The following is a 21,545-nucleotide window of genomic DNA, read 5'->3' on the forward strand; positions in this document are numbered from 1 at the left end:
CCAGTTCTGCAATTACAGGCTTGCTGTGTAATTTCGTTTTGCAAATTAATATTATTTCTTTCTGTCCTTAGTACTGAGCACATTCAACTATTTGAAACTTCCCCTGTACCATTTGGTGTTGGCAGTGTGTCAGGTTCTCTTTATCATATCAGGATAGTAACTTCTCTCTGCTATGATATGATATGATATGTCCATACATATATTTCAGTGTGCTCAACTTGCCTGTTTCCCTTCTCACCAATTTAATTCTAACTTTACAGGTTAGAGCTGTTGCACAAACAACTTGGCCCTTCTGCTGTCTTTTATGGTAAGATAGAGCAATACATGTCCAGGTTTCCCTAACAGAAGCCTGAGGATATTGGATGTGCTTCACTACCATGGTAATAGTGATGATTTTTTATGATCTGCCCCATTGTTCCTGAAATGTACCGTAACACCAAACATTGTCCTGACTCACTCCATGCATGTCCTAAGAGCCGTTCAGGTTCTCAGGAGCTTGACATTGGTTTGGTGCATCCAGCACCAACCATGCCCTGCTGCCATAGGACACACTGTCACATACCCTGTTGCCATGTAAGTTCTTGGGTTTCTAACTTTTTTCTTTTTATAAACTCCTGTGTCACATTTAGTAGTAGAACTGTAAAACACTGATATTTCTTAGGATGAGAACATTGCCATCTGGTTTGGGAAGGCAGGTGTATCTTCTCAGGAAGGATGCTGATAGCATCCTTTGACTAAAGGGGCCACATGTGAAAGAAAGTAGAAACATCCTGGGCTGATTCATCAATGCCTGGGGGATATGTTCTACTGTAAATCCAGGATCTCAGCAGGTTGGTGGAAGGGGATGCAGGGTCTCCAGACCAGCCTCCCACAAGCAGCAGGACTGTCTCTAGCACTGGCTTGGCATGGCTATGGCTTTGCCTAGATAAACCATGGAAAATTCCATCCTGCTCCTCTCTGGGGACTTGTCCCAGAGTTTCTCAATGCCCTGCCTGGACCTACTGAAGCCACTGCCCCAGTATGGAGCCACTGCCCTGATACCATCAGTTTGGCTCTGTGCTCCTGCCCCAGGAATGGCTGCTGTATGTCATGGCAGGGCAAAATGGATGTGCCCAGACTTCCATCCAGTGCCTGGGCTGGGCAGAGCTCAGAGGAGACTCCAGAGCCAAGACAAGTGGGCACCAGCCCTTGTATATCCCTGTGGCAGGCTCCCCACAGAAGTGGGGAGCAGAAGTGATTTATGTTGACTTTTCATTTTGTTGTTTAGCAAATCAGAATCTGGAAATTAGCATGGTTTCTTGTGCGAGCCTCACTAATGGCCAAGGTTATCACAACAGCTATAAATCCCCCTCGATTCTGGATGGGAAATTTCATTATTTCTCCTCTCTCCTCCCCTCCCTGGGCCATGAGACCTGGCAGAGCCATGGAATAGAGGAGTTGATTTAATCCAGCTCTGGCAAAAACCATCAACCATGAATCATCATCTGCTGGAGACCCTCTCTTTCACTGAGCCTTGACACCCAGGGAAGCTGAGCTGGCTGGTCTGTGAGCTGGAACTGCTTCCAAGGGCAGAGCATAGAGTGAGGTAAGGCACCTCCAGCCCTGACAAGGCCACTTGCCATGTAAGACGAATGGTAGGAATTATGCTCATCTACTTGTTTTGTCCCCTGCTACTTCTCTCTGGGCACACACAATGATCTAGATAGAGTGTGGACAATGATGCTGGGATACCACCATGAACAGATCCTCTAGGACTGGAAAAGGCTATAAAAGGCCTTCAGCCAACTCAGACATGAGTAAAAACACTCATCAAAAAAGACAGACCCAAAAGGAATTCCTCTCCTCTCTACTACTGCCTTCCCATCTCTCTCTGCCTCCTGCAAGGGAAATGTTTCCTCAGCACCGTGCCCCATAGGTCCCACTACCCTGCTTCCTGCACTTCTCCTCCTGCACCCCCTGAGCCCTAGTGCTGTCTTAAAGAGATTTTCCAGGGCCTTGTAGTTGATGTGTGAGGAGGACATCTTCCTCCTTGTCAGCAGCCCAAAGAAGTCAGATGGTTTGCAACCTTCCCTTGCACTTAGAACACTGGACAAGCTGTGGTGTCTGTGTGAGGCCACAAAAGCTGGTACAAATTGCTGCTAAGACAAGAACTGCTGCACTGCAGCACATCAGTGAGTCCCACAGCCTACTGTGTGAGTTACTCCCTGACACCTCATTTTTGGGTAGCAGAAGAGGATGAGGTGGAGGATACTCACCTCCTTTCACTTCTTTTCACTTGGGTAATACTCTTAGTCATGTGGGTATCCTCATCCCAAAATCTCCTCCTTGCCTGCTTGCCCCACCAAACCAGCCTCCCTCCTGGTGTCCTTGGTGCACTCCACTGCTGTTGTCCCCCCACCTTTCTGTCCCTCTGCTCCCCCATAGCCCATGGGGTGGGGCAGGGACAGGACCGTAGGAGAGGGTGCAGCTCGGGAGAAGGGCACCCTGCTGGCTCTGTGATGGTTTTATAATGTATTCCAGATTCCACCCATTCCCATCCCTGTCACGTCCTGTCATTTCCCTCGTTATTTTTGATGGCTGCTGAGCACAGATCTCCGTGTGCATATTTCTGTCAGTAGATTAGTCATTTCATTCTTATGTTCCTACACCAGTCTTGGATGCCTCATCAGTGCTCATGACTTATTGCTCTTCAGCATGTCAATTTATTCCAGCATCTTCTTCTGACATCCCCATTGTTCATTTTAAAACCTGGAATGAGCTGATCCAGAGTAGCTCTCTACCCCCACCTTCCACAGGCCTGAACAATCCAAAGAAACCCCTCAGCTTCCCATTCCTACTTTTTGCCATCACCCTATTTTTCCCTCCCAGGATTCCGCCTACTCGCAAAGATCAGATTTTATGCATTCTTATGTCTTTTCATTGCTTATTTTTGTACCTTTTTATTTTATAACATTTTTTACCATTTGCTCTGATGAAATCCCATCCTAATTCCCTTGTTAGGTAGTCCCTGGCATGCTTTATTTGTCTCTATTGCCTGTACTAAGGCTGGATTTCCTTTTTCTGAAGTGCCCTGTTTAGCTCAAATACGCAATGAAACCCTGTCATTTCAGCAAATGTTGTTGATTTTCTTTCCCACATGGGCATTTCTGCTTTTTCTCTTAAGTTGTGCAGCCTTCAGAGCCTCATTGATGGGCACATCCACAGCTTCCATATCAAAGCTACGGTCTGAAATGAAGTTGCCTTTAGGGCCCTTTAAATGAACTTTCCTCATTTATTTATGTTGAAGTTCCCACTTTCTAGCACTGAGCAGCCTCCAGCAGTTTTGGAGGCAGCATTTTCCCCAGTGACTCTGGCTAATAGCGTGGTGATTTCTGGAAGTTAATGGCTCATCACTGACAGCTTCTTGAGGTAAAACCTCCGTGCCGCTTTGCGGCAGAAATTACAAAATATCTGTTAAAAAACCCCAAATAAACAGCCCAGGCAGTAGCCATAACTCTGTGTGTTGCTGCCTGGTTCATATCAGTCATCTCTGCCGGAACTAGAAACCAAATCCTTCGTACAGCAGTTGCAGTTATTGTGAGGGAAATGTCTCTTTTAATAACAGACATTACAGTCAATTTTGAGGTACACAGAAGCTTAATTTAGAACTCAAAACTGTTTTGTCAGATGGGTTATGGATTCGTTGCCTCCAAAATAGACATTAAAATGGAGCTTGAAGCAGCACAGATTCTCCAGCTTTTCAAAGCAGAGTAAATTTGAAAGCACAGTTATACTCCTGGGCTGAAATATGTGTCTTAAGAGCATCCCTTGCAAAAGTATCCTCTGTGTTCTGTGGTGAGAAACTATTCCCTAAAGCATGTCTCTCTGGGCTGTCTCCTCGGGCTGCCTGGATGCTGCAGGCCTTCTGCTGAGGACTTGCAGGCACATTGCACCTCTGATGCACCCCCAGTTCAGGTGTAGCCTGGGTTGGCATGCTCAGAGTGCTGCATCCAAGATGCATGGACCAGGACAGCAAAGCAACTTCTCTCCGCTGAGGGTTCTGCACACTCGCTTATTTATAAATAACTCCATCCCTGTGTCCCCACTGAGGGGACACTGCTCCTGGTGCCCTCAGCCCACAAACAGTCCCTGGTCAGGGTGGTCAGGCTGTGGGCTTCATTGGGACCTGCCAAGCCCGGCGCAGGCAGCTCCCTGCTAGCTCCAGCCCGGAGACAGCATTCCTCAGCCAGCAAGGCTCTCACCCGATGAAAAGCTCCAATTCAGCTCCTGCACGGCGAGTACCTGACACCTTCCCCAGCACAAAGAGGGCTTTCTGCCTCACAGCTCAGCCACGGCTGGGGAAGCAGTGGCAGAGCAGCTGCCTCTCGCCCAGAGGGGTCACCGAGCCACATCCTGCACACACCCCGAACAAAACCCACTTGTCTTGGGGGTGGAGGAGAACATAGCTCTGGGCAGGTGGCTGCCAGCTGGGCTTGTGGCTCCAGGTCTTCCAGACTTCTGGATGGGATAGTTCTCTCAAGTCTGCAAGCCTTGCTCAGGTCAGTGCAATGCAGAGGCTTGAACTGTGAAGGTTTTAGGACTGGCTCTGCATCTCTGCATCTGGGCTCCTGTCTCTGAGCTGAAGACCTGGCCAGGCCTGATGGGGTGACTGGTGTTCTCCTATCTCTGTGCTCCTCCACAGCAAGCCCTGAGCTGGGATGGAGCGGATGGTCACACCAAGACCGACTTGTAGGTCAGACAGGTTGAGCTGGGAGGTGAGTGGTGATCTCAGCACTGAAACTGTGTTTGTGAGGGATGGAGGATAACTCATTTTGGGAAATATCCACTGAGGAAGCACTGGAGAGGCTATTAGTCTTCATACTATCTTTGCTCTTTCCTTTTCCAAGAGAGACCAAGTTGGAAGCAATCACAGAAGATCCCTCATCCAACAGTGCCTGAAGGCAGGCTGCAGTGTATGCCACAGACCCCATAGGAATCAAATTACTCAGCTCAGAGACCCTACAACATTTCTGTTTTTCAACTAGGAACTGTCAAATGTGATGTGAGCAATCCAGCCAGGAGGAGAGGACTTCCACGGAGAGGAGAAGAGGACTTTCCATATCAGGGTTTCCATGTCTCTGCTGAGACTCAAAGCCTCCAGACTGCAGCCAGGGCCTCCCTGCCTGTGCCTTGGAGACTCTGCCTTGCTCATTAATCATCTCTGTTCCAATGCTCCCAGTGTGGAATATTGGGAAGCAGCCCTAGCCCCCTCCCCAGCTTCCCTGTCCACCACAGGGTATTCTAGACCTGCAAATCCATCTCTTGATCCAGACAGCTAAACTAAGACTGCAGTGCAGAGCATTGCAGCAAACTGCCTCCTTGACTCTGATCCTGTCAAGGAGGAGTCAAGGCTTCAGTTGGCTTCAGCTGGCTTCACAGTATCATGGAATCATTCAGGCTGGAAAAGCCCTGCACCAATTCCAACCATTAACCCAGCACTGACAGGTCCACTGCTAAACCATGTCCCCAAATGCTACATCCACATACTTTTTGAGCACTTCAAGGGATAGTAACTCTACAGCTGCTCTGGGCAGGCTCTCCAATTCCTGACAAACCTTTCTGTGAGGTTCAGGCTTCTCAGTCATCCTCCCTATATCTTATGTCCCACAAGCCCCTGGTGGTGCCCAAAGAGGCTCAGCGCATGATAGGAAACCAAGTTGATGCTGGAAGCATTTGTATTCTGTCTGAATTGCAAGCCAGATATGACGTGAAACATCACATGTCAGGCAGGTTGGCCCAAAAACAAAACCAAAATTGCTCTCAGCAAGATGTACAGACCTCTCCCTGTCTCCGTTAATCATCATTCTGCCTTTTATTGCTTTCATAAACTCTCTTGCAGAGAAAACACTTGGCTTAAAAAAACACAGATCCATTTTAGGTTGAGGGAAAGTGAGAAATCACTGTAAGTGTCTAATGAAGGGATAAAGGGCTGAAGTCCCCAGTAGGTATCATGAGAGATCTTTCCCAGAGGTGTGCAGTTGTTGCAACTGTATCTTGGCACAGTTCACAGCTTGTGGCCACAAGGATCCCCAACAGCAGCATGCAGATGGCTGAGTGGGTGCAGTCCTTTCCAAACAGAACGGAAGAGCCTTGTTCCATCTGGACAAAACAGCTGGGAAGAGCAAAATAAATTGGGCTCCAAAGACTTCCCTGCTTCTCTGCTGAATGTGCTGAGAGCCCCAGGATCCAAGCTCTAAGCAGGGTTGCATCACGGACTTCACAGGGGCTGTAGGAACTTCTGATGCTGTAGGATGCTTCTAAAGCTGGTGAGCAGTGCAGGAATGGCTGTGGGAATGGACAACATTGCAGCAGCAACAGCCTAGGGCAGGTCCCTCCACCACCAATGCAGCCCAGTTGCTCTGGAGACCTCATCTAGGCATTCCCTGGATGCATTTGGGATGACTGGAGGATATACTTGGCTATATTGAAGACTGAAGAAATTCTTCACTGTGAGGGTGATGAAACCCTGGCACAGGTTGCCCAGGGAGGTTGTGGATTCCCCATCCCTGAAAGTCTCCAAGGCCAGGTTGAACGGGGCTTGAAGCAACCTGGGACAGTGGAAGGTGTCCCTGCCCATGACAGGGACTGGGATGGGATGGGCTTTACCCACCCCAAACCTTTCTGATTTTGAGATTCTCTGTTGCTGTATTTCACTATCTACCCACGCTGGGGAGATGTAAGAGCTGATAGACATTAAAATATTCCCTCTCAGTGGAATGTGCTTGGAAGTGGCAGCCGACATTTTTCTACCTCCTTCTTTCAGCATCTTCCCCTCAACCTTTTCTCTCTCCTGTTTGGAGCTCCTGCATAAGCAGCCTTGGCAGAGATGCTATAAACAGGATATGGGCTCTCTGGAAATCTGCAGGAAGGAGTGGCTGAAGGTATTTAATAGTATCTCTGCAGTAAACAGAGATAAAGGGGGATCAGCTGTATGGAGCAGGGAGTAAGTATCAGATGGAATTGCTCTACCATGGTGTCTATTTACTGAAACAGGAAACAATTTTTTTTTGGCTTTTGCCAAAGAAATATTTCTTTTTAAATGTGCTAATATTAGGAGTAAAAATGCATCTTTTAGACATGTTAAGTGGCCACATTCACTGGAGTTTTATTTACTATATAAAGGTTAACATTGGTCTGTTTATCCTACAGACAAGATTTCCAAAAAATTACAAGAAGGGTCATGTAACAGTCAGCTCCTGCTTGCCTGAGCTTATTTGCCAGAGCCAAATCCCTGGAGCCTGAGGAGCTGGAGCAGTTATGCAGAAGGACTCTGAGAATGGGAGGGAAGAAATAACTGAGCTTTAAGTTTTTTAGAGTTCATTCACCATGAAGGTGGGGGCTGGGCTCACCCTTTTGCTGGTGTTGGGGGGGATAGAGACAGAGGGGCTACATTGGTTTCCCCAGAGCTGTGTGAGGAAGTGGCCAGTTGGAGAGAGGCTGAGGAAAATCCATAGATGGTGCAAGCAAGCTGCTTTCCTACTAACCCCAAAGAGCCATTTTAAAGCCTCAATCAGGAGATCTAATCTCCTAGACAACACTTCTTACGTAATTTTACTATGATTATTCTGCTTGACAAATGGGGGTGCTCCAGAGAAACATCCAGCCCCTGTCCTCTATTCAGTAAGGACATCCTGGGACTTGTGCTGAGGGAACATGGTCATTGAAATTTCTCTCACAGCCATGCTGTCCCTTTTTTTAAGGGTGAGACTGCCTTCTATTTTGCCCTGTCCCTCTGTGATCCGGCTGTCCCCTGCCCTAGATGGGCTTGACAAGGTTGTCCCATCTCCTCCTCTTGCCAGTTTTGGGACTTGGTTCTTCCTGCAGCTTCCCACACTGCTCTGAGAGAAGCTTATTGTCAAAACAATTGTGAAAGTCCTGGTAAATCATTCTGTGTTAAAAATACTTCAAAAAATGGGTTCATTATTAATGGTCCTGCTGTCAGCACCATGAAATCCCGGCTGAGCAGTGAGGCAAGGATTTTCTTCAATGAAGCAGTGCTGGTGCAATCCGGTAGTGTTGCTATCTGGAAGAGAAGCTTGAGCCAAATTATAAGCCCTAACATAAAAAAATCAAGGCAAATATCAAAGGCCTAAGATACTCAGGAGGTTGGATTACATAATTTTCTACTTTTCTCATGATTCGCACAGTCTTATTAGCTGGAATCAGCATGACCTTATGAGGGTCCTGACAGAGCTTGGCTGCAGTCTGAAAGCCTTGGCTTTCAGCTGTGGGATGGCAGCCCTGGCATCCAGTTCTGGTAAGTGTCTGTTTAACACCTGGGGACACCTCAGTCACTGGCTGGACATGGACATTCCTCAGTGTTTGGCAGCAAAAGGTGCAATGTGACCTGCTGCCTGTTCATGGCATGTAGAGGCACCTGGGGCTCAACTCACTGGGTCCTGGCAGCACTTCCACTCCACAGGTGTAAAACCTGGCATCACCAGGGTGGATGGAGACGGCCACAGCATGGGGAGCAGGGATGGCCAAAGCTAGCCAATGCTTACCTGTCCAGATATGGGCCAGGCTTTGCACCTGCCACCATGTGTGGTACTGTCTGGTTTCAGACTTCACCATGGGCTCTCATGGAGGGTGGCAGTTAATTTCTACCTGCTGTATTTCACTATCTACCCATGCTGGGGAGGTGTAGGAGCTGATAGACATTAAAATATCAGGAATAGACTTTCAGCTCCAAAACTGAAGGCTGGAGGCAGCTAAGAGCCACTCCACAAGGATGCACAGCATCTTGGCAGTGGGAGCCATAGCTGCTGCCAGAGGCATTGGCTGTTGCAAGAGGGAAAATCTGAATCAGATATAATGAACCAATTGGAGATACCTGGGCATAGTAAGACTGGGGACTGCTGAACACTATGAGCATCCCAGCATCAGCCTGAAAGGGATTGTCCCTCCCAGATGAACCTTTAGAGGACCAGTCCTCCTCAGAGGTCCACCTTCTTGCCTTCATTGCCTGGTGAATAATTTCCCCTGGTGAGAGATTTCCCCAGGACCTCACTTAGTCAGAGATGTATGAACAGCTTTTCATGACCTTTTTGGATCTGTTTCCTATGCTCAATGAGCAGGAAAGCTGAGCTGTGTCCTGTCCCAGAGAGTCACTCCAAGTAGAGAGGCCATGAATGAATTCTCCAGCATGCTGGATTTCCACCTTGTAATGGAGGAACAGCCTGCAGTGTAAAGTAGGGGGAGAAAAAATATCTACTCCGTTACATCCCAAAGCTTTAGGTTAAGTGGGATCTGTACCTTCTTTGAGGGATCAGCCTGAAATGCCATAATAAAGGATGGGGTTTTTCCCCCTTCAGAATAGCAAGCTGAGACTTGCCCCCACCACACATGCAAATGTTTCCGCAGATCTCCTCATGTGTTTTCCCATATTCCCACATATTTTACCATATCTGTGAGAGGGAAAGGTGAAGGAAAAGGTTACTTTATTTCAAACAAAACTGTTTTCAGACACTCAGTGTCTCACACCCACCTGGACAAATGTCCACCATTCAAACTAGAGAGGAGAAGGGATGTCAGCTGGTGAGTCCTCACATCTCCTGGGCTCTTACTATTGCCCATGCAATGGCTTTGGATACATTTAGGAGCTAAACTGTGTTTTCAGGTGGGTCCCATGGACATCACTTTTGCCTCATTTTTTTAAAGACTCCTTTAGACTCCTTTTCCCTAGGCATAGTCTGTCCTTAATTTTACGCTGTACTTTATTTTGGGCTGCTGTTTATTTTCCCAGTATGTGGGTCTTAAAAAACTATTCACAGATGTATTGCAGTCTCAATGGCCTTGGTACCATCAATGCCTGATACTCTTCTATCCCATTTTGACACTTTTTCCTAGGCTTTGACCCCTCATTTTGACTTTATGTTTCTACCACACCTCTCCATAGGTGAGAGGTGTGTACCACATCTTTCCATAGATGCTCTCAGACAGGTCTTTTGAAGGAGCTGGCATGGCCTTTGCCCTCTTAGGAACAGTCTTTTCTTCCTTCTCCCCCAGGGAGTCTTGATCCATATTCCTTTGACTGCTGACCAAGGTGAAGGAGCCATGGAGAAGAGAGGAGTCATTGAGCTTTCAACCACCAACCTTCTCCTGTCCAGCTGGCACAACTCCAGTGGCATGTCCCCTCTTGCTGGCCATTGCTATTTTCACACCATTGCTGGAAACAGAGGATTAATAAACTGCAGCTCAAAAATGTCGATGAACGTGTGGGTTGGCTGTGTTGGACAAAAGATAATTTGTGGTGAAATCCACAAAACGTCTGGGATTTGTAAATGTTTCATGATGACTTGGATCTTCTCCAAACACTCCCATCTACTGACAAACATAAGCCATGAATCATTGCACACAAGAAAAACTTCCAAGCCCTTGACTTACTGCTCACCCAGTTCTGCTACAATGACAGCTGAGAGCATTCCTTCCCAGTGGGGAACAGGGATTCAGGGTCAAGGTGAAGGAGATATTTGGCAGCCCCATGGATGTTCTGTACTGGCCTTGGGCGGAGGGGACATGGCACACTGGCTTCTCTGGGTGGCAGCCCACAGGACTGAGCTGGGTCTGTCCCAGCTGATACCAAGATGTCAAGGGCAAGACTCCCTGACAGACCCCAGAGATCATCTCCTTTCCCAGAAAGCAGATTCACTTTCCACTGCTGAAGGCGGGGTCCAGGAGGTTTTCTGCCTGATATCAGCTGGAGTCGGTGATGTCTTTCTGCAGCCTGGGCTGTTTGTGGTACTGCAGAGCTCTTTGCACGCTGCCTGCAGCATTAGTTCTGAGTTTTGGACTCTGGAGCAAGAGTTGAGCAAGCTGGCTTTGCATGAAAAGCCCTCAAGGGCTGTTAACTCAGGGCCATTTGCCATTTGTCACCCTGCAACCAGCAGGGCCCATGAGGCAGGGAGGTGACTCACCCCAGCCAGACAGTCCAGCTGCAAGGGACTGATCACCTCAGCCCAAGTCATAAAATACTGAACTGTTGATTCATAAACACAGTGGCTGGCAGCAGAACACTGGCTACCAGTGCTTGGCCTGTGGGTCAGGGACAGACTCACAAAAATAGCTGGCAATGTTGCAGCAGGATGTCTTAGCCCTCTGTCTGTGAGCCCATGCATTCCCATCCCTGCCTCCATCCACTATTGAGGCCAGAGGAAGACAAATAGGTGACTTTCCAGGACCTTGTGGTCTCTGTTGTCTCCTAGTCTCTCCAGGTGGAAAACATTAAGTGGAATTAAGCCTCAGATGTGGGCTGTTAGAGCATCCACGCTTTCCCTGGAGCCCTGGAGCACCTGAAGAGCAGCACATCCCTGCAGGGTGGACATCCTTGGCGGCTTTTGTGGTGTGTTGTGGAGTCATTCAGGTAGGACCACAGGCAACAGTTTGTGCACAATATTTCTCTTGGCATAACAACAGCTAACAGGGTCCTCCCCTGTCCTGTCCTATCCCCTCCCCTACCCTCGCACCAACCCTCCTCCCCTGCTTCTGCTTCAATGAGCTCCAATGCCATAATCTTCTATGAAGATACAACAAGGTCGTACCAAGGAAGGACTCCTCTGGCTGAAGGAATGCAAGCATTTATGTCAATATAGCCTCTAGTCATGGCACAGAGCAGTACTGCTCTTTTCCAGGTGGATGTGAGATGTGATATGTACCTTAGCTGTAAACATGATGGAGGCCAAGGAACTGAGTTTGCAGCAATTCCTGGAAAGACACTTCATGTTTCTTCTGAAGTCACCTTCACTCGTGTCATCAGACACAGGGTTTCCCCGTGGGTGCACTGTGCTCTGCTTTGGTGAAGCCCCTTGGATCTTGGGGCTTGTTTGAAGATGGCCAGATGCCAGTGTGCTGTTTCTGTCTGATCCAAAAAATTACCTCAAAAAAGACAAAATGTGTCACTATTTTGTTGCCTTGGATCCCCAGAGACTTGAGCCCACTCTCATTACCAGAATTTCTCCTGTGTAGTTACAGCATCTCTTTTCATTGTCTTACAGGAGAGTTTCTCTCTCTTCCTCCCTCTTTTCCTGTAATGTGTCCCCCAAAATGGATCAATGAGCCAATCAAACTCTGTCTGGGATAAGGGGATAGTTAATCTGAAAGCAAGATTTCCCAGCACATAAATTGCCTAGCCGGTCCTGTGTCTCTCCAGAAGTAGCAGCTGCTGTGCCATCTCCTGGATGAAAGGGAAGGGCTGAGATGATGTGGAACAGAAAGAAAGGAAACTTCTGAAATGAACTCCAGACAACCCCATCCTCTCTGCTCCATGCAAACTTCAGGTCTGGATTTGGAGCTTGGCCCCTCTGGTAACCTTGTACAGGTACTTCAAAGATGGACCAAGCACCTTTGAATAGCAAGTGGAGGACAGAAACAGTTCTCCGAGCTCCAGCAAACCAGTCCAAGGCTGGGATTAGGAAAGGTAACACAATTTCTATTGAAAAACACTGTCACTTGTGTGAAAGGCTTGGGAATTTTGTTTTGCTGCTTCCTAGCTCTCTGTTAGTGATAGAATGTGATACTGCACCTGTCTCCCCCTCCTGCAGGAGATGTGCCAGGAGGAGAAAAGGAGAATAAAGCAATGTTTTGGTGGTCAGACATGTGGCTCCTGTGGCTCCAAAGCCTTGCCAATATCTTGAAAAGAGAGGTTGTGGATTTCCATTCCTGGAAGTGTTCTAAGAAATGCAGAGGGCTTGGAGCATTCTGATCTAGTAGAAGGTGTCCCTGCCCATGGCAGGAGGATGGAATGATATGAGGTTTAAAATACCTTCCAACCCAAACCATTCTCTGATTCTGTGATTGTTGGCACTGGCAATATTTTGCTGTCACATGGCAGAAGTGCCTCCCCTGAAAAGTTTGAAATCGTAGGAAAATGCCTGATTCGTAGGAAAATGTCTGATTTGGACACAAATGTCATGAAACCTTTCAAATAAGGAAAGCTACTGAGATGTTTTGTTTTGGAAACACCTGCAGTCCAAACACTTTGCTATTTCTGAAACCAAGATATTTACAACCTCCTGAAGACCTGGAAGCTCCTGCTTCCTGCCAGCTACTCTGGAAGTGGCTGAGGAGCATGGGAGGGGGGTCTGGGATTTGCATTTGCCTCAGAACTAGGTGGGCAGATGAGCCAGCAGAAGTGAGAGAGTTCAGAGGTACCAGCTTACACACAGTCAAATATGCATGACGTATGTTCAGAGATATTGTGTGCCATCCACCAGTGAGCTCCTGGCTTGTCCCAGCCCCACTTCCTGGGAAGATCCATGTCATTTAGCAGACTGCAGCAGAGAGGAGTAGCAGCCAGGGTGCGTAAGCAGTGGGTAGTTTGTGTGTAGGCTCGGCATGTGGCTCCCACACTGCAGGACCAGGAATGCTCTTCCCATGCCCCTCTGGGGCAATGCCACACAATCTGAGCAGGGGAACCTTTATATGGGAGGTGATAACAGCTGTGATGGGATGATTCGGTGGATTGTGTCTTTCCACAAGAAAGGTGAGTGGTATACGTGTCTCTCTGACTATAAGTGTCAAGGCATTCCTGGTGTTCTCACACAGGCTCTCCTGCACAGTACCTGCTGAGTGGTGCTCTCGAAGAAGGTCAGGGTAAGGACAGGTTTGGATAACAACCAACCAAGGAACAATGAAATATTGCAAACACAGAGGCACAGACAGGCTAGGGTTGGCTTTCTCCAATGTCTCTTGGGTGAGTGCTACCCTTTACAGATTGATATTTTTCTTTCTTTTTCTCCTTGGGATTTTTTTGTTTGGTGAACAGCTCCTATCCCCAGGACATGATTCCTGGTGTGGCAAAGAAAAAGATCCTTGCTCCTGACAGAACTGCAGGGACTCACACCATGAGCCATACCTGTCCATATTCTTGTGTTTCAGAGTTCAGTTAAACCAACAGGAACAGTGTAACAGTGATGTTGTTGGGCTGCTGGAAGCAAGTAATGTGTGGTGCCTTTCAAAAATATAATTGTTAACACTGTGTATGGTCATAGCATCTCTGCAGATCTTCCCAAGAGATCATCCTTCTCCATGCCCAAGGGTGGGTTTCAGATGAGATTTCACCAACGGCACCAGGCTTCTAGAGAGGTTATGCTGCACTATAGACACCAGTTGATAATTTTGAGAGGTTGGTCTAACAGCATGCCTTGACAGAAAGAAGGTGATTATGTGGCATTTCCAGCCAGAAGGACGTCACTAGAAGAGATGGTTTGGGGAATCTCATAGGGAGCTTGTGGTTTTTTGGAAAGCAAATCTCCCTCAAACATGTGCAGCATGTCTGTGGGGAGTGAGTCTATTTTCTGGGGATTTGCAATGAAGTTTTAATTCAGCACTGGAGCTAAAATTCATTTTATTAAGGGGCCTTTAAATATTTCCAGACCTTGACCTTTTCTTGAGGCTGTTGACTTATTAATGTCTGGTCTGGTGTTCTTCAAACTTTCCACACAGTTCAACTTGTTGCCAGCTGCTTTCAAACACATTTTTCAAGAAATTAGTTTGTAATTAAGTACAGTTATTAATGACTGTTTTTCCTGCCTTTCCCATTGGGTTTGCAACTTACTTTTCTCCATGTGTCAGAAAAGGGCCAATATTTCACAGAGTGAGTGAAGGAATGTCTAATATGATCTTTGACATGTTGATTTGATGCAGTTCCAACTTTGCAACAGTGGTGATCACCCAACTACTTGGGAGAGACCTGAGAGAGAGGGTAAAAAACAGAGTCAGAATCAGGTCCCTGTTGGTAAGAGGAGAGAGGGGGAAGGGAGCACCTTCGCCCTTGGAGAGCCACTGCATGGAGAAAGGAGTTCATGCAGATAGGTTGGAGGATGGAGAGGAAGAAGGATGGAGAAGAGAAGGTGCAGACCTGCTGGAATGAGGGGAATCACTCTTGTGCTTAAAATTCAGGGCATGAAACCAGGAGCTCTGCAAATAATGTGAAGCCCATTTGTGTGAGCACTCATCTCCTGCTGGGTCATCTCTCCACCCAAGAGGGACTATCAGGGACACCCATGTGTGGAGAGAGCAGATGGAGCTGAGAGCAGCCAAAAAGGGAAGAGGCACTCCTACACAGAGCCCAGAAAGGTTTTATAAACTCTCTGCTCTCTGGTGTCGCTGAGGTCACTCTTTGTCAGGCACATGGCAGTAAATCCCCCTCTAAGTCCCAGATCTCAGAGGCATTATAATATTAAAAGCCTGTGCTCAAGCATCTGAGCTAACACATCAGCTGAGCAAAGTGTTTTTCCCCAGCCCCAGGACCCAGTTATTCTGGGAACTGGTAGTGCTGAAACACCAAGGCATCCTCCTGTGAAATTGGCTGCCAGAGGGTCTGCAAGGGCGAGGGGCATGATGGACAGGTGAGGGAGCCCACCCATGAAGGGGCACAAGGCAGGGACATAGCACCTATTTCAATTCCTGACTGGTTGCCAGCTGAGTCCTGGCAGCTCTGGGCAGCCAAGGCACAGGGGTGGAGGCAGAGAGATGCTGGCAAGCAACACACGTGCATGGCCATGAGGTGCACACATAAACAGTCCCTTGCCAAAGAGCTGGGATTTCTCCAGGCCCTTTTTTTCCCAGGGTCTCACCCTTTTCCTTTCTCTCAGTGGTCCAAATGCATTCCCAGTGGGGCAGGGGAGCTCTGTGGACTGGCACCACCTTGGCCACAGGCATGAGTGTGGGTGCATGCACTGAGTCATCCCCATCACTTCTGGCACGTGTCCTCACACTGCACAGCAGGTCTGCAGGCACAGCATGTTCCACATCCAAGGTACCCTCGCAAGCAAGGGGTAACGGACCGACATGGACACTAGTGCTGGAGACATCCCAGTGGCACAAAACCCCATCTGTGCTCTGCTCCCAGTCACATCTCTGCCCAGGAGGGAACAATGAAAGCAAGCTGAGCAGCCACTTGCCTGGAGAAGGGCTGAGGGGCAGATCATCCCCCAGAGCAACCCTCCTCTTCATGCAGCTCCAGCCACAGCTGGACCTGTGCCTGTTGTGTCCTTTTAGCAGATTCCCATACAGTCAGGCTGCTGCAGTTTATCAGCATCTACTGCTGCCCCTCAGCAGGTGGGACCTGGTTTGGGCTGTTTTTTAAGGACTCAATACCTGATGCCAGCCCTGGAAGCAACAGGAGGAAGGAATTAGGGGAGATGAGCCACCAATGGAGGTGAATCCAGAAAGGTAGGACCTGGCATTGATCAGGACCCAGGGCAGCCTTTGTCCATTCCCAGAATCAGAACAAGGCTGACGTCTCCAAAACGGTGAACAACAAGACCGCTTCATCAGCTCAGCCGCTAGAAAGGAGGAGCAGAGCCAAAAATCCAGGAGAAAAATGTTATGCAAAATTGTTCATCTGTTACTGATTGGGAGGCTGAGAGCTCAATGCAAACCACCCAATAAAACTGGATTGGATGAGAATTTCCTGAATCCCAGATTAAGTGAATAAAGATGTTTCAGGAGTTCAGGGCCATGGTTCGGTGGTTTGCACACAATTTGCTGTTGGTTTCACCCTTTGTTGCTTAATGAAGAACAGAAGGAGGATCACCCATCTCATTCAATCAAGGGAAAAAATTATTTCTTCTAAATTTAAATTAATTTCCTGTTGCAGGCACAGCTCTGTTTATCTGTCCTACACAGAGGCTCCATCTTAGATCATGGCTCATTCTGCTCTCTGCAAGACACTGCTTCCCTCAGGGACGGTGGCCTTTCAGGCTGGCATTGATGCGGCATGGCAAGAGTTTGCATGGCAAGGTTTTTTGTCAGAAGCTAGTGGTAAGAAGTGTTTTGAGAACCAGGTCCAATTCTGAGGAAAAACCTGTGATATGACACACCCTGTGTGTGTTTCTGACTCATTCAGGTCCTTCCTCTCCATACTCTTCACTGCTGCCAGGATGCTCCCAGTTGTGTCCTTGGAGGAAGCCACAAGGAGCAGAGGGTGCTCCACTCACCTGCAAGGACTGAGCAGCACCAGGTGGGCAAGGAGCACATACCACACTGAGGTTGCCAGGGACCTAGGGGATTCCCCACTCTTGCAGCATCTAATGTTGGAGAACTGCTCTACCATTGTGCCCTTCTTAGGAGGGGTCCAAAAGCTTCAAGGACAAAGAAAGTTATTTGCAGCCTTGAGTCTGGAGTCATTACCACCAAACAGTAAAATGCAGCTCGTCTAGATGGCAACCCATGGAAAATCTGACTGTAACTGTCAGCAGGAGGGTGATGGGCATGAACACCAAGGAGAGATGTGCTTTCAGAGGGATGATCAGTAAGAGTAATGGGATGAATGTGAGCAACAGCATATTTAGGAAGGATATCATGAAATGTTTCCATCTCAGTTATTAGTTTTATTAGGAAAAGTCTCCCATGGGAAACTGGAAGCTGCATCATTTGACTCACTCCAAGCTCAGCACTAGATAACATGAAGCAGAGAACAGGCGTGTGTTGGCGGGGATAGATGGCCCAGATGACCTAATGGTCTTTTCCATCACTCCAATTACAATCTAGCCTGGGTAGAGGCTCTTCACTTGTCTCCGTCTGACTCAGGGTAATGATAGGCTGGAGAGTAACATCTGAATTTGTTCCAGTGTTATTTTCCAGTGCCTTCATTTAAGGTCTCTTGGGTAGAAGATGGGGTGCAGAGTGACCTCAGCTGAAGTGACAATATTTCCCAGTCTTCTTGCCAGGTTTTCCTCCTTGCAGGGCTTGTGTGTGTTGGTGTGGGGGCTCCAGGGTGGCCTGGGCCCCAGAGGCCAGCTCCTGGGTCAGGAACTGGCACTTAGCAAAGGAGTGAAAGAAATAGAGGTACAAAAGCCATCCAGCAAAGCTAGAAGAGCCTCTTACCACCATCTGAGACACAGCTGCTGCAGTTATTTCCTTTGCTTGGCAATTGCCAGGTTATTGTTGATGGATGGTGGGAGCAGTGAGAGGTGCAGGATGTTTTGGTACAGTCAAACAAGCAGCAGGAGCTGAATGCATCTTTCTGGTGCTTGGGGAAGGCACAGCTCTGATGAGATGGTGCCAGGAAAGATCCAGGGATTCATCTTGTCCCCAAAGGCTACCCTCTGTGAGCCTGTTCCTCTGAAAATAAAGCCTTTCTCAGCTCCTGAGACCTCATCCCTTGGTCTGGGCTGGTCCAAGGTGTGGAGACTGCCACCTCTTTAGCTGATACCCATGTGGAACCAATCCTGGAGTCCTCCTCTCTGCCCTGGGATGAAGGTCTGGGTTTACTCTGGAGTGAGGGCCTCACAACTTGTGGTAGTTCCCCATTCCATTATCCTTAATGTCTGGGAACAATATTCCTTTTTCTCAGCTGACTTCACTCTCCTCTTCCTTCAAATACTCTTTTTAAACTATTTCATCAGAAATCCACCAGCCTCTGCCCAGGCTGCCCATCAGAGGACATGGGGCACAGGCTGCCCTGCACTGTTCATGAATGAGATAATGCACTTTATGGTCCACTAAACAGTTCACACAGCCTCAGTTCACACAGTCTCAGCCCACCCCTCTCCTGGCCATGTGCAGAGCCAAGTGGGATTTGCAGGGAGACAGTGAAGGGCTCTGGGCTCAGACTGGTGGTTCTGGAACCCACCCAGCTTCTCTGCTGAAATCTTGCAGGTTGCCTCTGGCTTCACAGGGCTTGGGTTTGACACTGTGCCCTCAGCAACACAGCTCAAACAGGTACAATCCAGCTGACATTTCCATGCTCCTCCCTTGGCAAAGTACTTCATTGAAGTTCACCTCTTAACATCAAAGATATTTCTAAGTGCATTATTAAGAGGCACCAAAACCTCTTAAATATTTTGTTAACTAAGAGCCTTAACAGCATGATGGGAAGGATCCCTGTGAGACTTGTAGTGAGGGGAGCTGGAGGAAAGACACAAAGGGCAACCACAGCCACAGTGCCCAGGGTGGGGTGCATAGTGATGCTGCTGCCCTGGCTCCAACCATCCTGGGGCTGCAGGAGGATCCTGAGCTCTCCTAAAAGTTACATGCAGGAATGGTGGACCAAGAATTTTTGGGGGATTGGAAGGCTGCATTTCATTGACTCTACAACTTCCTGAGGAAACAATCTACATCTTCCTCACATGCGTCAGTGGAGGGGCCCTTGCTGATCTCAGCTCTCTGGTTACAGTGACAGGATGTTCCCCAGGGGGTGGTGGAGCACTGAACAAGCTCTCTAGGGAAGAGTCACGGCCCCAAGGCTGCTAGAGCTCCAGTAGCATTTGGACAATGTTCTTAGGCACAGGGTGGGATTGTTGGGGTGTCAATGTAGGTCCAGGGGTTGGACTCCATGATCCCTGTGGGTCCCTCCCAGCTCAGGATATTCTGTGATTCCCTCATTCTGCTACTCGTTTGCTAATTGAAAAATTTGACTTTGTCATTTGGCTTTGCCTCACTTTGCTGTCTAGTCTAGGAGCTCTCCGGGATTCTCTGCAGCTGGAGGAGAAATGTGGATCCCTCCAAATGGAAGATCCTTTCAGTTCCTTTTAGTACTTTAGATGCTTTTCCAGAGTCGGATGCACTGTCTCTGACAAGCCCATGATGCCCTTGCCAGAATGCAAACATTGGACTGCCTGTGATGCTTCCTAAAACATTCCCATTTTAGAAATACCTAACTTAATGCTATAGAAATCACCTGGTCTGTACTGCAAAGGGATGTCACGGATTTTCTTTCTCTCTTGTAAGCAACTGGTATGCTGCAAGAACAAGAACATCATGGGAAAAGCTTGTTCATGGGATTACTGACAGCAAGAATGGTTGTCTGGGATGGGATAAAACCTTATCTAAAGAAAAACACACATAGATACTTGGTGGTACAGGAAGAAATCAAGCTGGAGGGATGAGGGGTTTACAGGGATTGGAATACAGAAAATCAGGGACACTTCAGTCAACATTTAATGATGGTTTGATATGAGATGTGCAGGCCACTCTGCCATAATGGAACAGGGAGAATGGGGACTCCTATGAGGGTTCAGGCTTCAGCTGAAACCCAAGAACAGACAGTCACACTGCCACTAGGCTAGACAGGACCTTGACATGCACAAATGGAATATCATGGAGGCGGCACTGCTCCTGCATGTGATTTTAGTGACATCAGCAGCAAAATTCAGGTCTAGTGCTTATGCTTGAGAGTAACACTGAAAACTTGGAAAAGATTCAGGAAAGAATGAGAAAATTATCCCAGGGCTAGAAATCATTCTCAGTGAGAGACAAAAGGAACATGATCTGTTTATTTTATCTGGTTTTTAAGAGGTGATTTAATTGTGGTCTGTGAGAACTGATGTGGGGGAATACTTTGAATGCAAAGGCTCTTTAAGTGCGCAGACAAAGACAGAAAAAGATCCAGGGATTGTAAAGCAAAGCTGGTGGTTGTTGGGCTTGAAATAAAGGAACTCTTTTTAACAGTGGGAATAACTGACCATTGGAACAAGGAGCTGAGAGATGGGGTAAACTCTTCATCGCATACAGCCTTGGAACGCAGACTGGCCAGTTTTCTGTGGATGTGAACTGAATCATAATCTCCTGGTCTTGGTGAAGTAAAAAATGTGAATTTTCAGCTAAGAAAAACCTGAAATGACCCATGGTGGTATGAGAGAGATATTCCATCTCCATCAGGCTGAGATGGTGGCAGGGCCAGGCTTACCTGCCGCTGACATTGGCAAAGGTAGACAAGCACAAAGCTGCTCTTCCTGTGCACCAAAGTCCTGCCTGATACTGCAAGATGTCTGCTATTGAACCTTCCTTGTAATACTTTCTTATTTCCCATTAATGCAGTGCTCCTGGGTGCTTGTTCAAAACCTGGCAAATGTGAATGAATACCTTTCTGCAGCTGACTGGTGTTCTGAAAATATATTTTGGAAATATATATTCATTAGGAGAAAGCTCCTGGGAAGTTGTATAGAACAAAACTTGGTGAAACAGGAATGCTGTGGATGGGACTTGTGGCAGTTCAGTTGCTCCTTCTTGCACTCAGCCCAGCTTACAGGAGTGAATTGGTTTTACAAGTCTCAGCCCAGGCTGACAAGGTTGATAACAGGAAGGTATCAAGGGCAGGATTTAATGAATGGGCAGTGTCACCTTTGGAGAGGATCCTGGCTAATAACCCTTGGAAGGGAGAGTCCTCCTTTCCCTCAGCATGCAATACAATTAATTTCCCCAGATACTTCTATGAGGCAGCCCCCAGGTTTCATTACCCCCAAACTCATTGGGCTGCCTCATTTGAAAATTTCTGTAATTCTCCTAAAAGGCAGATCTAGAACAACAAACCCATACCTCATTCTAGGAACACAACAAGTTAGGCTTCTCAGAACAAAACTGAAAATAAATTTTCTTAATGAAAATATTAAATTAGTTCAGCCTGAACTTCTCTTGACATTGTCTGCTCAAGGGTCATCAGAGGGGATGTTGGGTCCTGCAGATGCCCAGGACACACTTTGGTCAGGAATTCCCTCTTCCGAGTTTTATTACGAGGGTTAATGATATTTTCATTTGGGGATTAAGTCCTCCTACCCTTAGAA

The sequence above is a fragment of the Serinus canaria genome, chromosome 21 (genome assembly GCF_022539315.1).
Source record: "Serinus canaria isolate serCan28SL12 chromosome 21, serCan2020, whole genome shotgun sequence".
NCBI classification, from domain to species: Eukaryota; Metazoa; Chordata; class Aves; order Passeriformes; family Fringillidae; genus Serinus; species Serinus canaria.